At 28.4% G+C, this 19,380-nt stretch overlaps 1 protein-coding gene across 1 annotated transcript in view; it reads left to right on the top strand.

Annotated features, from left to right (window-relative positions):
• The first annotated feature begins 1,734 nt into the window (after positions 1-1,734).
• Positions 1,735-19,380, top strand: part of LOC100201078 (thioredoxin-related transmembrane protein 2-B) — a 45,927-nt gene continuing 28,281 nt past the window's right edge. Inside the window, exon 1 of the mRNA XM_065793936.1 lies at positions 1,735-1,835. The gene's annotated coding sequence lies outside the window, so the exon portion shown is untranslated. The remainder of the gene's footprint in view (positions 1,836-19,380) is intronic.

The raw sequence follows: 19,380 nt of genomic DNA, 5'->3' as shown, positions 1-19,380 counted from the left end.
ACTAAAATTAGAGAGTACATCAGCAAGATTTAACTATTTGAAAAGGTATCTGCCTGGCCAAGCATTAGCTACTTCGTCATATCTTTCACCTAACTCCCTAAATTGCCCTTGATAAAGAACCCATATATGCAAAAACTAATAGTTCACAATTTTTAGTTTTTGCATATATGGGTTCTTTATTATAAATATCAAAAATTAAACGCTATAATGACCTAGAAGGTTTAAGAAAAGTATATGATAATGAAAGCTGTATACAATTAGAAAATCAAATTCCACAATGTGTTTATTTTGATTAAAATCCCAAACCATCTAAATGGTTAAAAGTTGAAATTTTAGACTTAAAATAAAACTCTTAAAAGGGAAAAAAAACGCTTTATTTGTAAAATTAAGTAGTGTTTTATGCAATTGGATTAATATAAATTGGTTGTTGATTTTATCATGTGATGTAGTAATAAATGTAGCTCAAATTATTGTTTATTATGTGGTATTAGGCACACATTACTATTTGTAAGAAAAAGTAAACACAAAGTAGTGTTACTCTTGTAGACTTATCTGATAGCATTTTATTTCAGACTGCAAAGGCTAAGGTTTTTAATAATTCTGAGAGTGGAGTTTTTCGGACTTTTTGACAGTGTTAGTCAGAGATCGTGCGTAAAAGAAAATGTATGTAAGCGACTCAAATTAAAAACAGTCAGACAAAGTATAATAATAAAGACGCTTGGTCACTAGTATTAAGAGACTTGACGTAATTCAATTTAAAATGAAACACAAATATTCTAATTTGTTGGTATATTTTGAGGCTCTTAGTGTACTGTAAAATGTGGTCCTTTACAAAATCAAAAGATATCTAAGGAATGCAAAATATAATTTGCATCATAATTTTATGACAGCTAAAGTTATGAGGTAATAAATGAAGCCATGTTCCTTCATCGTCTGTGTAGGATAGGTATTAAGTGTCCGTGTTGATACTAATCTATTAGGGATAAGGACAAAAAACAGTGAGGAAGATAATTTAAGAAGTAATTTACCCAAATTTTGCAATGTGGTAAAGTTAGAATCAAATAATGAGTTAGTTATGTATAGGTTTGAAAATGATGTTAAGAACTATGGTAACAATGGTAACTAATCCTTTTAAACTAGATAATGATTAGCAGATAACTTCAACTTAAAGTTTGACTGAAAAAGAAAAAAATAATGATTAGCAGATAACTTCAACTTAAAGTTTGACTGAAAAAGAAAAAAATAATGATTAGCAGATAACTTCAACTTAAAGTTTGACTGAATTGGATAAAAGAAAAAAATCAAGTGAATAAAAACATTTAGTATAAAAACATTGTTACAGATCAAAACTCTGAATTATATTTATGTTTTGGTTTTTAATGGTAGTTTTTGGCCTAACAACCCAGTGGGCACGGTACGTTTTTAAAACGTTTTTTAAACGTTTTTATAAGGTTTAAACCAAATAAAAACGTCCAAAGAACGTTTTAAAAACGTACTGTGCTCATTGGGAAATAGTGCATTTTTATTAAATGGAGACATTAATAAAGCACATATGAAGAAACTGATAAAAATTTGCTAATAAAATTTTAAATGATCATTATGTAGACAATGTTATATCTGGTAACATGGTAAAAATTTTTATGAAAAATCTAAAATTAGTATGTCTGAAGGAGGTTTTGATTTAAGGAAATTGACCTAAAACAGTTCAGAATTACAGCAGTGATTTTATTTTAAAGAAAAAATAATAAATAATGTTACTGAAGAATAACGCATAAACTAGCTAGCTATTAACAAAATTCAGATGAAGTCCGGATTTTTAGAAACCACTCGTTAAGGTAATTTTGTTATAGTTATTTTGTTATATATTTTTAAAAATATTAGAAAGAATAATGTATAACAGAGTATACATATTCTTAACTACCAATAAACTCCTTTATGAAAATCAGTTCGATTTAAAAAAAAACAACTCAACCTAATATGCTATTTTTCAATTAACACGTTGTATTAACGAATCTTTCGAAAATCTAAAATTTACACTAGGTTTTTTCATTGATTGTCAAAAGCTTTTGGCACGGTCGATCATAATATTTTGCTTTAAGAATTTGAATGCTATGGCATAGCAAGTAAAACTCTAAGTTGGTTCAAAAGTTATCTCTCCCAATTTCAAATATTAATGAATCTAACATATGGTGTACCACAAGGATCCATACTTGGACCACTTCTTTTCATCGTGTATATAAATGATCTTAACAAAACATCCAATTTAAAGACAATAATTTTTGCAGACGGCACAAACTTGTTTTCCTTACATGAAAATATAAACATACATTTTAATAATATAAACTTGAAAAAATTTAATTTTGGTTTTAAAAAAATATTTTTAAATATTGAAAAAATAAAATGGATACTTTTCTATCCAAACTATAAAAAAACAGATACTGCCTGTAAATATGCTTGATCTTTTTATCGACAATGTCATCCTAAAATGAGTTTTTATTGAAGAAAATTCTTGGAAATCACACATTAATATTAATATTTCTATTAACGTTGCAAAAAGCAGTGGAATTCTATACAAATCTAGAGGTATTTTAAACAAAAATTAATTAATACAATTATACCACTCATTTATTTATTGCTATATAAATTATGCAAATATTAAATGGGGAAGTACGCATAAAACGAAACTAAAATCTCTTAATCGGCACCAGAAACACGCAGCTCGCATATTAAATTTTCAAAATCGTTTTTCGAACTCTCAACCGTTTTTTAAAGAAATGGACTTAAATGTTTATCAACTAAATGTATTTAATGTTTTATGTTTTATGTACAAATGTTAAGAACTTATGTCCCCCGATGTTTTTGTAAACCTTTAAAAAAATAAACCCTAAAATGAATATAAACTACGTAGCATTCTAGAAAACCTTTATGCAAAAATAAGCTCAATTTTGTATATCTTATCGTGGACCTTTTCTCTGGAATGAAATAGTACGGCCTAATTTTGTTTTTTCATCTGAATTGACCTATTTCTTTTTGAAACAATTTATGAAAAAAAATATTTTTCAACAAAAAAATATTCTTAATTTTTTTTATTAAAAAAAAAATATTTTCAGCTGCAATACTGCATATTGATTTGTTATGTTTTATTGTGAGTTTTCTAAAGTATGTATAGTAATAAACTTATGATATATTTAGTGGTTATATATTTTCGGTATATATTTATTTTATAAGGTATTTTGATGTTTTTATTGTAGAAGAAAATAGAGTTTTGTTAAGGGGTTCGAGATAAGGCCATTACAATCATTTTGAAGTCCTGCCAGTATAATATTATAAATCTTATTGTAAATAATATTATAAAATAAATAAATAAGTGCAAGAAATAGTTTATTGGTAATCACTAATTACTTTTTTTCTTAATGTTTTAATGTCAATTGGCAACTGACTGGTTGCAATCGTTAATCTCTGCAGCCATGGCGCAGTGGTAGCGCACTTGCCTCAGAAACAAAGGATCCCTGATTCAAACCCCACCTTTCGGATTTTCCAAATTTCATTCAAGAAAATACGCTTTCGCACAAGTATGTGCAACCAAAAAAGACACCAATCATTTTTTGCATTGTTACTTAAGTTGCTATACTTATTTTGGTCCAGACTTGAAAATAACTATTCAAATTTGTTAATTATACGCCTCTCTCAAAACATCACTGCACCAAACATTAATCAACTCCATTTTAGATTTTTCTAGTAAAGTTTCAAATTTAACAGAAAATGCCACTGTGAACATTTTGATTTTGCCAGCATGTTTTGTCATTATCTAAAAACCTTTGAAAATCTTGTTTCCAGTTCAGCTATAAAGGTAACAAAATCACTCCAGGATTCAGCTCATCCAAGGTAAAATGGCTAAAATTTCTAGTCCTTAACTGCTTCTCCCACAGAGTTAATTGTAACTAAAAAGTTAAAATAAGTTTGTACATTTTTGCAATTAGTTGATCTTTTGCTTGGAGTTCTTTGTTAAGTATATATAGATCTACCAGAAGTATATTAGATCTACCAGAAATGAAAACTTTTGAATTTTTTTAGAGAAAAGCAACAAACTTTTCTAGCTCTAGTGGATAATCTACGCTTATACTTTGAAAAATTCTATTATCTTTTGTCTCAAATTAAAAGTTTTTTTTCAGAATATTACTCTAGAAAACCATCACACCTCAGTATAATAAAGCAAACCACCATATTCTGAGTCATTCTCATTGAGAAATTTCTCAAATTGCTTTGTAAAGCGCTGGATTTGATGCTGTTAATTTTTTTTATTGCTAAAGTCACGTGACATTTTCTACATTTATAGCCTTTGCTGTTAAGTTGCAGCGTAATAAATTAAGTTAATTTCTGCCATTTCGTTTTCCAGTCTAGAAACCTCACCAACATTTTTTGAAATCATTGATTAGCCACCATTTATTGTAATTGATTTACTCTGTTGTAGATCAAGTTAAATTTTTTTTAACTTTTTTAATGTCCAGCAAATACTTTATGTTCTGCTTTGCATAGGGTGACGTCATGCATGGCCGTTTATTAACACAACGCACAAAATAGCCAATTGAGCAGCTTGTGATATATCAGTTAATTCATTGAAAACTATTAAACGATACTGAAGTGCTTTCACCCAATGACAAACGCAGACCATTTGAAATATGTTTTTAGTCTAAGGAGTGAGGCATTTGTTAAAATTTTCAACTTTTCAGGGCAAATGTTTTTGAACACAATTTCAGGAGATTCCTTAATAATTTCCTCATCACTAAATGTTTACAATTTTTAGCTAAAAAAAAACTCATTTCACAGATTGCAACAGCAGCATTTTCTGTGTTGGTGTTTCCCTTTTTTATAAAATCTTGTTGTCCAAATAAATTATGTTTCAATTTTTTTGCTTCTTTTTTTGTACCTCGTTGACAAACTGATTATAAATTTAAATCATAGTGCCTCTTTAAATTAAGTTCTTTGATCAGTGAAACATATTCATTACATATTAAACATACTTGCACCATTTTAAATTCACCAAAAAAGTATTTTGTTTGGCATTCACTGTTAAATATTCGACATTGTTTGTCTATTTTTTGTTGTTTTGAAAAAGATCTTCAAAACAACAAAATATAGCTATAATATGTCTATGCTATTTTGGTTAAATTTCCAAGTTTTAAATGATAATTACGCACAAATTTTTAAAGTTAAAAATTTTCTAAAGACTAAGATAAATTTGTAAATATTTAAAAACTAAGATAGAATTTTAAATGTAAAAAAAAAAATTGTAAAATTTCTTTGTAAATTAATCTCTGTCGGTTATACTACTAACAAATGTTTTTCTAAATGAAGGGCCGGACTAATGTTCCGCGGGCCTTGTTGAGGCCTCTCCTACTTTAAAAGTACATAGATTTTAAAAGCATTGAATAATGGGTTCTAAACAAAATACAACATAAACTTTAAACATAGGGTATTATAAAAGTTACATATGCATTGTGGTGAACGGACGCGTTTTTTACTGCAAGCAAAAAAGAAAAAAAAAAAAATTTAATAAATACATAAACGTTTAAAAATTAAAAATGGATATGAAGATAATTTCTGAGCTACTCGAAAAACAAAAAAACGATATTCTAGAAAAACGATATTCTAGAAGAAACAAGAAAGCTATTAAAAGCTCATGAAAAAGTATTCACGTCAATAACGACAGCAAGTATGAAAATACTTACTGAGAGGTTAGAAAAGAATGAATCAGTCGGTAGCAAAAACTCAACTAAAACCAATAACATTGCAATTGAATAAGAAACAACAAATAAAAAAGTTATGTCTCTTGCAGCTGATTGCAGCGATATTATCAAAGCTATTCAAACTAACGAAGAGATTATTACGGATAAATTTGAAGTTGTAAAGAAAAAAACTAAAGACTTAAGCATTAAAATGAAAGACTAGTAGACTAAAGAATAGTAAGATACTTAAAATAAAAAGTAAACTTTTTAATTGAAAATTGCTCACGAAGGAACAACCTAACAATAGAAGTCATAAAGGAAAACGAAAATGAAAATTGGAGTGTCAGTGAATCCAGGGTGCAGAAACTTTTTGAAGATATACTTTAAAAATTGAGAGGGCTTACATGACTGGACATAGAAGCACACATTAGACCGATAGTTGTTAAACTACTAAACTATCAAGACAAAGTAAAAATTTTAAACTAGGCGAAAAATTTAAAAGGGAAAAATATTTGTATAAATGAAGACTACTGCGCTGAAACTACAATTATAAGAAAACAGCAAGAGAACAACTGAAAAGGGAACTAGAAGGCGGAAAGCACGCAGTAATATTGTACGATAAACTAATCATTCGCGAATGGACTCCCAAAGAAAAGTAAAAAATTTATGTTTTTATTTTATTTTTATTGCTTAAATTCATATTTTAAAATGGAAACAAACTTATCTAATTTTAATGCTAAAAATAACACATCAAATGAAAATGACATAAATAAAATTAAAGCTTTTCTAATAAACAAAAATAAACTTTTAGAAAACAACCCTGAATCAAATATTAGCTTATATAAGAATGGGGAAGGAATGGAAAATATAAGCTCTTATTATTACAGTTCAAACGTTTCATCACTAACTGCTAACATAGATGGTAATGCACTATTTATCCTGCATCTAAATATAAGGAGTATACAAAAAAAATTTGGTAAACTTAAAGAATTTTTATTTAACGTCAAAATAAAATTTCGAATTATATGCTTAACAGAAATTTTAGCACCAACATTTCGCGTCACAGATTTATTCATGTGTGATGATATTATTTTAACTACGCGAAAAATTTAATAGCGTTTTAATTAGATGATAGCCGCTAATTACTGCATATAAATTTACGCTAATGGTATTGATTTCTGTTATCCCCACATAAAGTCCATTCAAAAAATACAAAGTAACTTTAACTTCACTGCTTCCCTCTTAGAAATCTTTAAGTATGCTCATATTACCAAGGTGCTCATATTACCCTAATCTACCCTATCTGAAAAAGAACAACTTGATGCTGTAAATTTATTAAAATCAAATAAACGTAATGGAGTTGATGATGTAAGTAGCAATATAATAATTAAATGGATATTTTATTTAAAAACTCCGCTTTGCACGTTTTCAGTCTATCTTTAGAACAAGGAATCTTTCCTCATAAACTAAAAGTTGCAAGGGTGATACCAGCTCTACAATCTAGAGATGCAACTTTTATTGCAAATTATAGACCTATTTCAATACTAGCATGCTTCTCAAAAATATTAAAACATATTATGTATAAAAGACTGTACTAGTTCTTAGATATTAATAACATTCTTTATATTAAACAATTTGGATTCAAAAAAAGGTCACTCTGCTCATCAGGCAATTGTTCATCTTGTTTAGGATATTCTAAAATCTTTTGGTGAAAACAAATACTTTAGGCATTTTTATTGATCTCAGCATAGCTTTTGACACTGTAAGTCATTATATTTTATTAACCAAATTAAAAAAACTACGGTATTGAACACTCGAATCTTAAATGGTTTAAAAGCTACCTGTCAAATAGACAGCAATATACTTCTCTTGATAACGGAAAAACTAACAACATGAATAAGGTTCTATTTTGGATTTCTATTATTCATGAAAAGGTTCTATTTTGGGACCATTATTGTTCTTACTTTATATAAATGACTTATATTTATCATCAAAAGTATTAAATACTATCTTATTTGCAGATGAAACTAATTTGTTTTATTCTCACAAAGATATTACTGTTCTTTTTAAAATATTTAACGAAGAATTAGATAAGATCAACGAGTGGTTTATAAGTAACCGACTATCATTAAATGTAGAGAAAACAAAATTTATCCTATCACATAAACCTAGTAAAGCCGAGAATATTCCTCTTAAACTACCCAATCTTTTAATCAAAATTAAAATAAATAAAAGGGAATTGACTACAAACTTTCTGGGAGTGCTCTTAGATGAAAAATTGTCATGGAAATTTCATATTAAATATATTGAAGGTAAGATCTCAAAAAGTATTGCCATGTTATACCGAACAAAACCTTTTCTTAATAACGAGTCTTTAAAAAATTTATATTTTTTGTTTTTTCACAGTTATCTTTCATACTGTAACATTTCCTGGGGTAGCACTAATCACACTAAACTCAAAAAAATTTATAGTAAACATTAACATGCTTGCAGGATAGTATTTGGGGCAAATAGAAAAACACAATGCGAACCTCTCTTACGTCAGCTTGGAGCTTTAAATATTTATAAGCTTAATATTCATCAAGTAATGTTATTTATGTTTAAAGCAAAACTTGGGTTTTCTCCAGTAATATTTCAATCCTACTTTAATGAAATCTCCCATAAATATCAAATTTTCAAAAAAACCAAGTTTTCAGTGAATAACTTTGTGGTTCTTATAAACCTTCTTAAATTAAGTTCGTACCAAATTTAATATCGGGCCTAAATTTAATATCGACCTTTAGTTTGGAAAAAATTTCTTCCAATCTTTAGTAAAAAACAAAACTTCGTTTTAAACTGCACTTTGCAAAGTTTTAAGGATGATTCAAAACGGTATTTACTGAACATGGAATTCGATATATTAGATTTCAAATACCTTTTTTGAAAACAATATAAAGGTTTGGACTGAATCGCTTGAAAATAAATTAAATCTTTATCACTTTCTTTAGCTTTTATTAAAATGGTTTCTAACCGTTAGTAAAAAAGATAACGAAAATAAAATTATCTTTTTCGTTCATATTTTTGATGATATTAAATAATCAGCCCAAATACTTATGTTTACATATATTGCTTTTTTTTTTTTTTTTTTTAATTAAACAACGCATTTTTTTTTTGTGTTTTTATAACTTTCATGATTTTCTGTCGTTTTTACTTTTTTATTTTTAAAATTATTCTGCTGGAAGATTGTTAGCAACAAATTATTTTATTGCTGAAGTATTTGATTTGTTTTTGTTTTTGTATTTATACTGTCTTTTTGTCTTTTATCATTTATTGTGCATGTAAATTTTTGTGTGACGGGGCTATTGTAATTTCTTTTTTGTAATATTTATCAACGGCAAAGTAAATAAATAACAAAACAAAAAAAAAAAAAATTTCTTGTGGTGTACTACAAGGATCTATACTAGGACCGCTCAAATTTCTGGTATATATCAATGATTAGATCATTGATATATACCAGCAAACCCTGAAATGTATTAGACGCAATCTTGTTTGCTGATGATACTAGTCTACTTTATGCTCACAATGATGTAAAAATGTTATTTAAAACTGTAAACACAGAACTACCATACCTTGCTGAATGGTTTACAGCAAACAAATTATCTCTAAATTTGACTGAAACAAAATATACCTTTTTCCATCGCTATCACGAACGAGACAAAATTCCATTAAAACTTCCAAATCTTTGTATTAACAATTGCGAAATAGAAATTTTAATGATACTTCACTTTTTGATAAAAAGAGAAGTATCATTAAAGTTTCTAGGAGTACTCCTTGACGAAAATGTAACATGGAGAGATCATATAAAATATATTGAAGGTAAAATATCAAGGAGTATTGATCTACTATATAGGATAAAACCTTTTTTAAATTCAAGTTAATTAAAACTCTTATATTTCTCTTTTATTCATACCTATCTTAATTATGCTAATATTACATGGTGTAGTACCGCTATACACCCTGCCAACCTTTATTTACTAAGTTAAATATACTAAATATCTACTAAATAAATATTTATCATCTTCTAATTTTCATGTTCAAAATTAATACAAGTATTATTCCAAAAACTTTTGATCTCTTATTCAAAACTAATCAGAATAAATACTTAACTGGATATTCAAATAACACCTATACACAACCCAAAAGTTATTTTGCGGCAACTGAGTTTTCAATTTCAATTAGAGGACCAAAAGCATGGAATAAAATACTCACAACTGAACTTAAAACTCTAACAATGTTAAATGAGTTTAAGGCTAAACTTAGACAGTTATTACTAAAAAATGATTTACCACAAAACTATTTCTAAATTGCAAAATATCCTTATGATTGATCTATCAACTAAATTAAAAGTATATTAATTTTAGAAAAGCTTAAGGTGGTCCTATACCATTAAAAATAGAAAATTTCATTTCTTTTTTTTTTTTACATAATTTTGTGCAAAATTTATACAAGTTTAAAATTTTTTAATAATTTTAGCTAAATTCAGAGCACAAGTTGGTATATTTTTAATTTTAAACAAAGTGCTGAAATTGTTTTCCGTAGTTACGGCCCTAGCAATGGTATTTTCAAAATCAAAAAAGTTTTCTCTGATCTTTTTTACCCACTGCTAAAATTAATGTTTGAAAATGTTACTACTGCATTTTTAAAGTATAGTTAGCCAACTTTCAAACTCATTTTTTGGCTATACTTTGCAAGAACAAAACTATAATAATCTCGTGCTTCGTTTTTTTGTTTGAATTTAGTAAATTGGTACTACAGTTAAAATTTTGTTATGGGTCGAAGAAAGTCAGGTTACAAACCTTTAAAAAGAGTATTTCATGGAAATTGATTTGTAGTTACTCCACCAGAAACAATAAATAATCCAATTCCTTCTTCAGAAATCATTATAAATGATGCTCCATGTTCAGCAAGTGGTTTAAAATTGAAAAATAATAACGTGAAGGAAGCAAATTTGAATATATCTTATTTGCTAATAGACTTTAATATTTTGACAGAAACAATATGTTTGTACTCAGTTTGCCCAAAATATAATCAAATGGGATTATGTACTCAAAATTTAACAACAGAAAAGAAAGGATGGGCAAATAAACTATAACTTTCCTGTACAAAATGTCAATGGAGAAAAAACATTTTTACCTCTAAAAAAATAATTTATTAAATAAAAGTGGTCAAAAATGTTTTGACATAAATACTATATGTGTTATGGCATTTTGAGAAATTGGCAAAGGTCATGCATCAATTCAGACCTTTTCGCATATACTAAGTTTAACAGATCCTATAAATCTCAAAGCTTATAACGAAATTAACAACAAACATACTGCTGCTAATGAAAGTATAATCAACGCAGTTAGGGAATGCAAAGCCAATGTAGATGAAGTTGTTGAATGTACTGTATCTCTAGATGGGACATGGCAAAAAAGAGGTCATGAATCTCTTAATGGTGTTGTTACAGCATTATCTCGTACTAACAATAAAGTTATTGACTATAAAGTACTTTTAAAAAAGTGTCAAGCTTACCTGTCATGACATAATAAAAAAGGCACAAGTGAATACCAAATATGGAACAGCAGCCATAACTGTTCAATAAACCTCAAGGGCTCAGCAGGCTCAATGGAGACCCAAGGAGCTATAGCAATTTTTCATCAATCAATTCAACAAAACAGTTTGCGCTATAAAAATTTTTTGTTGGAGATGGTGACAGCAACTCATTTCTTAAAGTTGTAGAGAGTAAGCCATATGGTGAAGATTTTGTTATTAATAAACTTGAATGTGTTGGTCACATACGAAAAAGACTTGGGAATAGGCTACGTTCAATTTTAGTAGCTGGGAAAAACCTGTTGGAAAAGGGTGCTTAACTGAATCTGCTATTAACTTACTGCAAAACTACTTTGGGATGTCCATCAGACAAAACTCCGAAGTTTATAGCATGAAAAAGCAATTATTGCAGTTTTGCTTTATTGTAGTGAGTCGGACACTAAAGCTCAAAGACATCTATATTGTCTAAGAACCAATGATAGTTGGTGCAAATGGTACAAGCTAAATGAAGTGAGAAGGTTAAATTATGAACCTATATTGTCACTGCCTGCTGCTATTAGAGATGTTTTAAAACCAATTTTTATGGAGCTAAGTACTGATAGTTAATTGATTAAATGTTTGCATATAATGACCCTAAATGTCGATAAATCACTTAATGCTATGATTTGGTCTTGATGCCCTGAAAGTCAATATTTTAGTCAAAAAATAAGTAAAATTGGTGTTTGCTCAGCAACTATACATTTTAATGATGGTTTAATGGGCTTCATAAAGAATCTGAATTTTTAAACATTACTCCTGGAGCTTCATTTTGGTCCAAAATGAGATATATGTAGAATAAAAAAAGCTAACAAGAAGTCAAGTAGTTCCTATAAAAAACAACGAAAAGTTTTAAGAGCTAAAAGAAAGGGTTTTATTGATGGACAGACAAACACAAATGACTGTGAGTTTTATATGACCGGAGCATATTTTTTTATATGACCGGAGCATATTTTTTTATATGACCGGAGCATATTTTTTTATATGACCGGAGCATATTTTTTTATATGACCGGAGCATATTTTTTTATATGACTGGAGCATATTTTTTTATGCGTGATGTTATTTTGATGCTTGTTATTTTTTATTTATTTTCGTTTTTCTCAGTTTTTGATTTTTGCCTATTTTTAGTCACTCTTTCCAGAATAAAATTTCCTGGGTTTTACAGTTTGACCTAAAAATTTCCCAAGTTATTCGTTTAAGTTTGATTTACAACCTGAACTAAAATGAAAGTTTTTAACTTTGTATTTTTTGAAATTTTAGTCTTAGAACTAATATAACTATAGTCACTTTTTGATATAAATTTTGTATCTATAAAATATACTCTATATAAACTATAAACTACTCTATAAATTTTATTGATTTTAGTTTAAATTGTTCTTCATAGTAATGCAAAACTTTTTGTAAAATTTTATTCAATAAGTAAATATGGTTCAAAAGTCATTAAGGAAAAAGTAATTGGGGTATTTCCCCGTAAAAAAAATTTTTTATCTTTTTTTCTTCTTTTTTTTACGGGCATTCTATTATATGCGGTAAAAGGTGTTTTAAGGTCAAACGTCAGCGACACAAGTTTGATGGTATAGGACCACCTTAAGTTAAATGCACTTAGTAACTTTTCAAATTTATTTGTCTTTGTTGTTTAATATGTGTTGTTGTGCTTCTTTTTTTTTGATCCTTAGACTTTGGTTTTGTGATCTAATGTTTAATATTAAAAAAAAAATTAATTAATTCATGATTTTTCGATAAATAAAAATTAAATATTTCCGTGCTTTTAGGGCCTGTTTATATGGACAAAGGTTAGACCGTTTGCTGAGCTAGCCCGGAAAACGTGCCAGTTTTAAAATTGCGTTTATATGAATTTTTGCCAAAAAAATAAAAAATGATATCGAGGTCAGCCTGGTTTTTTCTAGCAGGGATGGCCTCTATCGGTAAAATAATAACTGAAAAGATGGCGGCTATCGACAAAAAAACATATTGGATTTTAACAATATGTTTAACTGGTGTTATAACACAAATAATGCATCTTAAAAGCCTAATAGTATTTATATAAGCTTCACAAAAACAAAATTAGCTAATTTTTTAAATATTATTGTTTTACGAAAACGATCACAATCACTTCAAAAGATGAAACAAGCAAGAGAGGCGCCTTAATAGAAAAAATCGTAGTTGCTGGTTTAAAACTGGCAGAATTGATTTGTGGCGGCATAATATAATAACTGGTGTAGCTACCATTGATGTATGGAAAACAAATTTTAGGCTTTCACGGTTTCTTTTCATGAGTTTGGTTTTAGAGTTTAGCCGTTATTTATCTCCTGACCCTTTTTCGCCTAACTCTAGAGCTCTATCAGCAGATAAAAAAGTAACTATTACTTTATATTGCTTAAAAGAAACTGGATCTTTGGTAATGACTGAAAATACTTTTGGAATTGCAGTATGTACTGCTTCTGCCGTTATAATTTCAGTTTGTAAGGCAATATCAAAGTATCTATTTCTTCCAAGAAATCAAACTGAAATGCGAAATAAAGTTTCAGAGTTTGAAAGTAAATTTGGAATGACACAAGCCTTTGGATGCATCAATGGCACCCATATCCCTATTCGTCGTCACTGACAAAATTTTTTTTGCTTTAAGAAATATTTTTTTCTTAGTGTTCAAGCTGTATGTGATTACAAATGCTATTTTATGGGTGTTGAGTGCTTGTGGCCAGATAATGTACATAATGCTGAAGTGTTTGCAAACTCAACAATAAATATGAAGTTAAGAAATGCTATTCTTCCTCAAACGCTTCAAAAACTAATAAAAAAAAGCAGAGAAGATATCTAATTATCTTATTGGTGATACAGCCTATCCATAACTACCATTCTGTATGAAAGAATATGAACATTGTTCAAATAATGAAGAGGTAATTTTTAACAACATGCTTAAAGAAATCCTTTTGGTCGCCTTAAAGCTAAATAGGGTATTTTAACAAGAAAAGTTGACCTTTAAATAGAGGCTGTTTCAACTGTATTTATGCTTGTTTTGTATTGTATGACATATGTGAAAAAACAAATTCTTATGTTGACGACGACCTAGCTAAATCACAAACAGATCTCATTAAAAAAAACCGAAAAAGAATACAAAAATGTACCAAACTCAGTATATTCTATAAATGAAGCTGAAGGATTAATTATACAAAGAACTCTTACAGACTTGATAAATTAAACATACACACAAACACACACACACCCATATATAATAATAATAATAAACATCTTGAACATTATATTTATAAAGACTCTTTATAAAATTTAACTTATCGTGCAGCTCATCTCTGGAACAAAATTATTTTGTCTAACTTCGGCTTACCCCTAACTTATTCTGTTTTTAAAATTAAATTAAAAGATCTCATTCTCTCTATTGAAAATATCTTAGAATATTTTTAACTTGTCTTATGATATATAATAACTTTGAAATGTATGTTCAATCTTTGTTTTATACTTGCTGACAATTTGTTTCTATTTATCTAGGTGCTATTTTAATATTTTTATGTTAATTTTTTACGTTCTCTTATTGTAAAAAGGCGTTTTTATAATACTTTACGTACTCTGTTTTGTAAAAGGCTTCTGACGATAAGATCATTTGATCTTCTTTTAGAAGCCTTGTTTGCATTTGAAAAAAATATGTATTTTATATAATCTTTGAAAGTCATTTTCTTGTTATACGTTAAAATATGGGTAGAATTCAATAAATACGGCTGCGTATAAACTTTTTTTAAAATATATATATATATTTTTTAATAATATATAACTATTTTGATATTTCGCTGATCTAATAATTAGAAATGTAATTTATATATATTACGTCAAATGTAAACAAAAACTTACGAAAAAAAAAATAATAATAATAATAATTTGTTTTTATTTTTTCTCGATATTTTTGAAAGTGTTTTTATCTAGACAAGTATTTGTTGGTAACACTAAGGGACTAAGTTACATTTGTGAATATACGTTAGGTGAATGTTGATAGAACTGATTTTGGTTTGATGATTGTTGTTGAGTTTGTACTATCATAGCTTGTGCCAAAAGCTCAATAGAACGACTTGTGCCATTTCCCAGGTCAATCATTGATTTAACAAAGTGTTAATACTTTCTGTGAAGCACTTTGTCGATTCTCGCATTGCTTCTGACATTTCTTTTCTAAATTGAGTATTATCTCTAGCTTCTTTAAGCAGTAGTTGGTCGCGTTGGGCGGCGCTTAAATTTCGTTACAAGTTCTTTCTTTTGTTGTCAATGAGTTGTGGTATACAACTTTTTCTTTTTTTTTAAGGGTACTTTAGGGTTATTAATACTATCTGCAGTATCACTGTTGTTGACTAACGCTACCTATTCTGATAAGTCTTGATCAATTGAAAAATGAGTTTCTTCGGTTTCAATAAAATCATTCCCTCTAACACCAAATATAAGTGGTTCAAGATTGGCTGAACCACCCCACAAGGAGATGAGCTGGTCGTAAAACTCAAATATAATTTTACCACTTCCATTTCGACTTCCACTCATAACTGCTTTCAAAAACTTTTGTCGGATTTCCTTCAATTTTTCTTGAACTCGTTTAATTCCTCGTTTTATTACTTCTTTTGAGTCCTTTTCATTTAAAGTATTGATGGCAACAGGCCCAAAATACAACTCTTCATCTTTATTATAGATATCTGCCATAGATAAGCGAACTTCTCTATATAAACCAACTTTATTGGCAAAATCAAAGTTTTTATAAAGCATCCTTGCTTTATAGCTAATTTTATAAGGTTCTCTGCCATATTATGATCCCATTTGAAGTTTTTTTGTTTTATCAATAAAATCAGCCATTTTGAGTGAGAGTTGTCCGCAGTATAAATAAAACTGCAAATAATAAAATCGAAAATTAATTGTAAATTATAAAAGCAAAACAACTAAAATTTTAAGTACATGGAAGTTGCTAGTTTTATTATTAAATTTATTATTTTACACGGAAGTATGAAATTAACCAGCCCGTTTGCCGAGATCTCGGCAAAAAACAGTGAGCTCGTTTATTCATATAAACGCAAAATAAAATAAAGCCAAAATATTGATGACGTCAATATCTCGGCAAACGGGCTGGCTCGGCAAGCGAGCCAGCCCGCTTTCCATATAAACAGGCCCTTAGAAGAATATGTTTAAGTAATCAGCGCTTCTTGTTATTTTTAATAATAGATGTTTTTTTTATTCCTTTACTATTTTTACATTTGTTTATGTTATATAGTTAACGGAAGTGCTTATTTTTAAATTAAAAAAAACGGAATTTATCAAGGGGGCTTGGTGATAAGACAGTAGTTTTCTTCTCGCTCCTGCTACATATATGTCTTGTTATTAACATACGGATTATATATAAAATGTTTATTTATAATAAACATTTAAAAGATTCATAACTTTAAATAAAAGTTTTGTGTTTGAAAAACGATTTGAAAAATATATCACGTCCACTGCATGTTTCTGATGGTGATAAAGATGTTGTAACTTACTTTTACCTGTACTTTCCCATGCAATATTTGCATAGTTTATAAAGCTATGAATAAATGAGTAGTAAACAGAGGTGATTCTACGAATAAAATGAGGGGGATGAATCCTTAAAAAGTATCGACTGGTTTCTGAACAACAAAAAAAAAAGGTCCTCAAAACGAGAATTTAACCGACTGAATTGTGTCAAATACCCAACTAGCCGACTAAATTCGTGAAAAAACCGACTATAACTTGAAAATCACTTTCTTTAGGGAGGTGTTACAACCCTCCCCCCCCCCTCCTCCACACACACACACAGACACACCCGTAAAATCGCCTCTGGTAGTATAGTTATTTTAATTTAATTAATTCTTGTTTAAATAACTCTTAGTCTTATATAGGATTCCAATATTTTTTGTAACTTTTGTTGATATATAATCAATATGAGTTTTCCTTGACGGATTTTCATCAAGATCAATACCAAGGAACTTAATAATGGAATCTTCTTTAACTTCTACTTTGTCAAAAAAAAGAAAAGAACCTATTTTGTTTTGTTAATATCTATGGTTAATTTATTGAGGCGGCTAGAGGCGGATACAGGAGAGGGGTTCTAGTGTCTTAACCACCCCCTCTCTTTTTCTATTAAAAAAATTTATTTGATAGATTATTGGAAAATAATTAAGCGAATCCGCTACGCGTTGTCTCAACTTGTCAACGCGTAGCGATTCGCTTTATAGGTACAGAGTAGCATGACAGTTTTGTTTACACAAATTAAAAAAATGGTAAAATTTTATAAAAGATGACAAAAAATGAAGAATAGATTTGAAGTCTAGATTTGCTCTAGAAAACTTAAGTAGAATTTTCCAGAGATTTGCGCAAATTTAAGTTTTTTGTCTGAGGGTCTACCAACACCTTTGGCTCTTTAGTCCGAATTGAAGGAATTGATCGACTAATTTGAAAGCTCTTTAGCTTAATTAGATTTAATGCTAGAAGCTTTAAGTAAAGCAGACACAAATCAGCTCCCCCAATGACTCATGTCTGCTAAGAATTGTCTGCACGTTTCCTATAAGAAAAAACGCTAATTCAGTGCGCTTCGGCAATTTAAGTCTTACCTGAGAAACACTGATGAAAATCCATCAAAGTTTGAACATTGGCATTAATTGAATCTTTTAACAGTACATTATTAAATATAACAAAAGAATATTTAAAGATTGTATTTTCAAGCAAGCTATCCAGGAGTCGGTGTAAAGCTTTGTTTGCATGTCTTTTTATTAGAATAGTCTGTGCCAAATTATCCAAAGTGCGATGCTATAGCATTATCAACTATTATTGGTTTAATTATTGAATATATATGTGTGATAAATTACCTTTTCATAGTATTATCAGATCCAGATTTGTATTTTTAAAATTGTAAAAACTTCTTCCCGAGTAGAGGACACCCTACACTGACATATTAACATTAACATTTAATTTTTTACCGTCTTTGTGAATTTAGATTACTCTGGCAATTTTTAATTGATCAGGAAAAACTCTTTGATGTAATGATACTAAATAAAATCTTTCAAGTTTTCATAGCAATCTATAATTATGTGTACGTTTATTCCGTCATCGCCGATTGCTTTGTTTCTTTTTAGAGATTTGAAGGCTGTTTCAAACTTTTCAATTGATAAATCTAGCAATAAATTTAGCAATAAATGTCATAAAATAAAATATTAGTAGAAGGAATCCTATTAGCAAGTTTACTTTCAAAAAATTTCCGATATTTATTTGTTATTTCACTTGGTTCACATATACATTGGTTATTTATTTTAACCATTTTTGGTGGGATATTTAAGCTGGTTTTTTGTTTTCCAGTTATCTCTCTTTAATATTTTCCATAAATGCTTTGAGTTATTTTTATGTTTAGTAATTAGATTAGAGTAATAATTTTTTGTTTTTAATTTCTAAGAATTTTTTCAAATTGAAGTTTGTTGATTTTAAATATCTATAAATTTGCATTGAATTTTGTTTTTAAGTACTTTATATATAATTTTTGTTTCGTTTTTAAAAATTTTCTCAATCTCTTGGTAATCCAAAGACTATTAAAGATTTTTGATTTCAAAATGTTTCAAAAGACTGAAAAATTTGCATCATAAACCGAGTAGAATGTATAAAAGAATTCAACATAGATTACATTAATATCATCATTGAAGTTTATATGTTTTCAGTTTCATAATGACAGTTGATAAAATGCTTTTTTTTATTATATAGCTTTATAACTATAAGGAAATAAAATTGAGTTAGTTGTTAGGAAAATAAGGAAATCATTTGATATATTTGATTTTGCAATTTTTGCCAGCGTTAGTCTTAATCTTAACTTAAACACATTAAGTGTTACCTACCACACTTAAACATTAAGTGTTACCTACCACACCTAAACATTAAGTGTTACCTACCACACTTAAACACATTAAGAGTTACCTGCCACACCTAAACATTAAGTGTTTCCTACCACACTTAAACATTAAGTGTTAACTACCACACTTAATCACATTAAGTGTTACCTACCACACTTAAAC

The sequence above is a fragment of the Hydra vulgaris genome, chromosome 03 (genome assembly GCF_038396675.1).
Source record: "Hydra vulgaris chromosome 03, alternate assembly HydraT2T_AEP".
In the NCBI taxonomy this organism is placed as follows: domain Eukaryota; kingdom Metazoa; phylum Cnidaria; class Hydrozoa; order Anthoathecata; family Hydridae; genus Hydra; species Hydra vulgaris.
This window is presented reverse-complemented; position numbering and strand designations above follow the sequence as displayed.